Source organism: Panicum virgatum, chromosome 3N (assembly GCF_016808335.1).
Source record: "Panicum virgatum strain AP13 chromosome 3N, P.virgatum_v5, whole genome shotgun sequence".
NCBI classification, from domain to species: domain Eukaryota; kingdom Viridiplantae; phylum Streptophyta; class Magnoliopsida; order Poales; family Poaceae; genus Panicum; species Panicum virgatum.
In genome coordinates this window covers 40,109,589-40,115,550 of record NC_053147.1, presented here as the reverse complement: position 1 = coordinate 40,115,550, position 5,962 = coordinate 40,109,589, and the positions used below count along the sequence as shown (strand labels likewise).

The window sequence follows — 5,962 nt, the reverse complement described above, 5'->3', positions numbered from 1 at the left end:
CAAGCTATAAAAGGGGCCTCCCACCACTTGAAGGCCTCTCTCTCACACTCTTGTGACTTGTACTCCTTAGGGTAGTGGACACTACAAGAGATTTGACATTAGGTGACATTCTATTTGTCACAGAAATGGTTATTTTCATTATATTTTACATTTTGTGACATTCGGGTGACAAAAATACGATCGTCGCCTAATGTGGGTCATAAAATGTATTCTGTGACGAAAATATATTTTTTTGTCACAAATTTTGTGACGATCCTTGCAATGTCACAAATTTGTGACGCTTGCTTTTCGTCACTATCTCAAAAAACGTCACGAAATCTATACCATGGCTAACTATGCAAATGCCACGTAGGACAAAAAACATCACAAAAAATTGTCTTCTGCTGATGTGGCCATGATTAGGATATGACTTGGCAGGCTCTTTGTGACGATTTGATTCGTCACAAAACAATGAATGGGCCGACAAACCCCATTTGGAGAGCAATATATTGTGGGCTAAATTGCTGGCCCATTACATTTTACACATGTCGACTATTTTTATATTAGTCCAGCCCATTTACACATATTACAGCCCATTCCTCATTCAACCCATTACAAACATTGCAGCCCGGAGCCCAATCAAAATAGAAGATAGATTCACACAAGATATATCATTTATTAATTCTAGTGGCACAGATACAGTAGCACAATCACATAGTCTTAAGGAAAATACAGTACCCAACAAGATAGCTAAGTCACATGTCCAAATCACTAAACAATGTACCATTTCATCATGAATCTAGAAAATAGCATGAGATGAATAAATTGCCTACTCATCTCAATGGCTATTGCTTGGTCAAACTTTCAATCATGCCAACTGCTTGTACCTTCCGCTGATTCTCCTACCTTCTTCAGAATATTTATAGAAGTTATCATCGATCACTTACTACCTGCTACTACCTCCGCCCCAAAATATAAGTATTTGTTGACTTTTGCTGATCATGTTTGATCATTCGTCTTATTCAAAAAATTTGAGAAAAAATAAAAATAATTAAGATATACTTCAAATATATACGATGATAAAACATATCATAACAAAATAAATAATATTTTCACAAATTTCTTGAATAAGACGAATGATCAAATATGATTAGCAGAAGTCAACAAATGACTATATTTTGGGACGGAGGTAGTACACAATACCCTATAAAAAAATAGATTTCAACATTAGTACTAGAATGTAATAGACAGAATATGTAGGATACAATATTCTGAAATAATGAGGCATTTTTATTAATTACTAACACTACATCAGTTCTACGTACCTGCTAATATTTACCTTTCTTTTGAAAAAGCACTAATCAAACAGATAATCAGTGCTATTCTGAACAATACATACACCTTGTTGTGAAAAAACAGATACCCTTTGTCAAAATGCCAAAGATAATTTATGGAGTCTCCCTAGTGTCACTGTAACATCAGATTAATTGCTCTACGAATTCCGACCAAGCATTGAACAAAATTAACCAATTTGCACTAACATAAAGTAGCAGAACCTGAAGAGAAGCTTACCAGGAAAGGCGCCCAATCAAATCAGCAACCTGGGGGAAGTACTTGCCGAGATGCAATAGGGTGAGGCCGAAGAACAGCAAGAAGCCAAGCAGATGCCTGAACCCACGAGAATACATGCTTCAGCATTGGCAACGAGATTCAAAGAAGAAGAAATGGTGATGCAATTGAGAGAACCATTCATATAGATAGAACTCTCTAACCAATAGGAAGATACCAGTATACCATCCATTCCTCCAGAGGTCAAGCTAAATCTATAGTTTCTTGCAGTGGAACAAATCATTAAGTACGTAGCTAACAAATTTTGGTAAGAAATAGAACTTAGGGAAAGATTAAATAAATTGTACAAACACATACAACGGAAACACTAAGATTAACACCTTGGGCCAAATAATCTTTTTTATTTCTGATGGAACCATTATAGTCTAGAAATCATGTGTAATTAGTGATCTGAAACATGGGAATCAGGCCCCTAAGAGAGATTTTTTTTTTGCTAGAACATAACAAGAAATGGCACATATCACTATATCAGTGTACCACTAAATCAAAAGTTCAGAACAGAGTGCATCTACACATGTTAATTATCAACAATCTCATAGGATTAGCTAGGATAAATTGCAGAAAGAATAGATAGTTGGAGAAAATTACCTATGTGATTTTTCTTGACAACTTGATGTGATTGCCAGGTGAATCCATAGTGCTTGCAGGGAAAAAGTAGGTTAAGTTCATGAATCAACCGACGGTTACCTTGTAAAATGGCACAACGAAGAAAACATTCTACCACTAGTAAGGCAAAAACTGAATCATGAGTCATCACTGAATGCCTACAACGCTAGTAGTTTTAGATTCCCCATCAGAAAGGCTGAGAGAAACATATTGCGCAACACAGCAACAAATTCAGAGAGAGAGAAAGAGGTGGTGGCGTGACGTCGCTGAAGCAGCCGCGGACGATGGGGAGCGGGTCGGAGCCGGCGCGCGGGGACCGACGCTGCCGCGGCGCGTCCCCGCCCCCGCCGGCCTGCGGGGAAGAAGAGGAGGAGGGCCCGGCCGCCGCCGATGTGCTCGCCATGGCAATGGTTCAGGCTCTCTGCGCTTCCCGGCGAGGTGGGTTTGGGGCGATTGGGAGGAATCGGGAGTGGGAGGAGCGAGGCGCAGCCCATTTGGGTTGGGTTGTGGCACAACCCAGCCACCGCCTGCGCCTACAACCTCATCCGCTCGCAGCCGGAACCGCCGCCGGCGCGTGGCCTCGCCATGGCCTCCCGCATGCGAATCGAGAAGAGGAATTGGGTGATGGAGGATTCAGATCGGGACGTGAGAGGGAAAGGAGAGTGTGGGTGGCATGGATCCGGTGAGGGAGGACCGAATGAGGGAGGAGGGTGGCGGGCTGACGGCGTTTGGTAGGCGGCGCACAGGAAGGAGAAGCAAACGGGGGCGGCAGCAGCGGAGAGCAGGAGGAGCGGCGGCGAAGAGGGGCAACGGAAGCACGCAGAGAGGAGAACGGGCGGGGAGGCGGTGGCGGGGAGCGGAATAGGGTTTCTGAAGTGGATGAGAGCTATTGGATCGGCGATCGACGGTCGTAAATAGTTGGGCCGTTTAGGGTGAAACGGGCCTTGTCTCATTCCTTCTCTATTTAATGTTTTTCTTTTTCTTTTTCCTTTTTTAATACACCATTGTAAAGTAGTACATAAAAATAATTATCTTATATACACTAATATATTTTTTTATATATAATACACTATACATAAGTTGTTATGTACGAGTTTCAAGAATCTTTGAATAGGTCCGCGTGATCGGACCTTGTGCAGAAGGTTCGGACATCCGAACTCGTGGACAGTCCGCACCTCTTAGGCAGACTGTCCGCCTCATCGGAGCCGCCGCCGCTGTGCCCACATTGCTGGGGCCGTCACTGCCCACGCTGAGACGCAGATTGGGCCATGCAGGCCACGCATGGAAAGAAGGGGAGAAGAGAGTATTTTGGGTTTTCAGATTTTATGACGAAACAATGTTGTCAATTTGTCATAAATGTTTGATGTCTGTCAATTAGCTTTCATGATGACATAAAGTTTGTCATAGTTTAGAATAGTAATCGTTTGTGACGATTTCGGATTGATCTTAGTGACGGACAATCCATTTTTATCACTAAACAATACTGCCCAATAGAAACGTCACAAAGCAAACTGCCATAACGACGAATAGCCCCGATGTCACGAGGTATTCGTCACAAAAGGTCATATTTGTTGAAGTGGGAGCTAGGCTAGTACTTCATCTCCTTAGCGAATCCAGTCGTCCTCGAGGTCGGCGAGCAATCCTTGGCCTCTAGTATGGCTTTGTATTCCGACTTTCATTATGCTATTCATACTGAGTTCGTTCTTGGTTATCTTGCTATGTTCGTAGCTTGCTTAGCCTTGATCAGTGCTTCATCAAGTTATATTAGTTGCTTGCTTAGACCCGATGATTTGAGTAAGGATATCGGTTCATTGTGCTTTCGGGCTTACCTTAGCATCTTACCTGTCCATCCGAAAGGTGGGGGGCCCGGGGGTGCTAGGGTAGTGACCTCATATGCAGGCATGGTGCCCGGATATGCAGGATCCTTCGGATATGATGGTGCTCCACGGTGTGACTGGGGTAGACTGCAGGTGGTGACAGCCCTGTCGGTCCGCCGGGAAGCTGCTTCACGGTTAGCGTATTCCTCGACGTTCGGGTATCGTGCAGGAGTACATGCAAAGATGAAACGGGACTGGATGTTCTCCAGTGCGGGTCATTCTCCCCGATGTCCCTAATTTCCCGGCACCTGCAGCTCTAAGCATGTAGCTAATGTAACTTATCTGCTGACATAAATAGTATACTAGGAATCTATGCCTATGCTCCCACTAACCTTAGGATTGCTTGTTTATTCTTTATTCATGAGAGTTGGTTGTTCTGTGTGTGTCACATTACTCCTCATTATCCATTATTTATCACTTACCCCTGTGTAGTTAGTAGTCTGCACCTTACTTCATAAGTGTCATGGTTATGGAACTAGTAAATATCTTTACACAACCTAGCCATCCCTTGGGAAAATATAAATAACGATACCCTGAATACTTCCATGCGCTTGCGGATCTTTCTGTAAACGTTAAGACATACCAACACGGCATTCCCTTGGCGGCGTTGCTAGGAACTAACCCCTGCTAGTGGCGATGCTAAGAAATGCCAACAAGCATTTCTGGCGCCATTGCCGGGGACGAGCTTAACAACCCTGTTCCTAGTGATTGCGCTTAGAAATATCAACAAGCATTTCTAGCGCCGTTGCCGGGGGATGGCACTAGGTGTAAAGATTTTACTAAGAACATAAACATGGCAATATGAGTAAGAGGTGGCTACTGCTTATACAGGCTAATGTGTTTATCTTTTTGTTTTCTCCTGATTGGATGAAAATAGGGTAGTGTATGTCTGGTTTCTCCTTGCCGATAAATTTCGTTGAAAATCCCAAGAAGCTCGTGAGAAGGGTCTGACCTCACGTCGTCCCTCCTCCGCTCTCGCAGTCGACAAGTGAACCAGCTTCCCAAGCACCATCAACAATCACTGAACCTATGGCTGAGAAGACTCTCCGCGACTTCTCCGTCCCCTCAGCTGCCAATGTGGCAACTGGACCCAATGTTGATGTTGGGGACATGAACTTTGAGCTGAAGTCCAGCCTCATTAACATGGTGCAGGCTAGCCCATTCTGTGGCAAGCCAAATGAGGACGCCAACGCCCATCTCCAGGACTTTCTGGAACTTTGCAAGACTGTCACTATACGGGGCATTACGGCTGACGCCATCAGGCTCCGCCTATTTCCTTTCTCCCTCCTGGGGAAGGCAAAATAGTGGTTTTATCAAAACAAGGAAGCCGTCAGCACGTGGGACAAGTGTTCCACGACATTCCTCTCTAAATTCTTCCCGTTGAGCAAAACAAATGTCCTACGCGGAAGAATTTCAAGTTTCCAGCAGACAGTGATGGAATCCATCCCAGAGGCTTGGGAGAGACTCCAAGAATACATACTCACCTGTCCTCATCATGGGATGGACGAGTGGCTCGTGCTTCAAAGCTTCTACAATGGGCTAACGCAAACATCCAGAGCCCACCTTGATGCTGCTGCTAGAGGAGCCTATCTCGATCTAACAATTGCCAAGGCTACGGCCTTAATTGAAAAGATGGTCTCCAACCAGGGCTGGAACGAGGAGCGTTCCCAGCCCAAAACCAAGGGCGGAATGCATACTGTCAAGGAGACGGACATGCTCACCGCTAAGCTGGACCTCCTACTAAAGAAACTAGATGAAGGGAACTGGCCACAGATGCCTGTTCGCGTCCATGACATGAACTCGTACTTTACATGCGAGGTTTGTGGTGACTGTGGACACTCGGGGAATGACTGCCCCGAGACCCGTGAAGA

General features: G+C 44.6%; 1 long non-coding RNA gene and 1 other non-coding gene across 2 annotated transcripts; both read right to left on the bottom strand.

The window, feature by feature from the left end:
- Nucleotides 1–633: 633 nt before the first annotated feature.
- LOC120665940 lies at nt 634–3,071 on the bottom strand. Its single transcript, XR_005671458.1, has 2 exons — nt 2,197–3,071; nt 634–1,647 (listed from the first exon to the last, which is right to left on the bottom strand). It is a non-coding gene; the product is annotated as an uncharacterized LOC120665940 (long non-coding RNA).
- A 2,415-nt stretch (nt 3,072–5,486) lies between these two features.
- On the bottom strand, nt 5,487–5,593 carry LOC120668319. The gene has a single exon (XR_005672411.1). It is a non-coding gene; the product is annotated as a small nucleolar RNA R71 (small nucleolar RNA).
- Nucleotides 5,594–5,962: the final 369 nt, after the last annotated feature.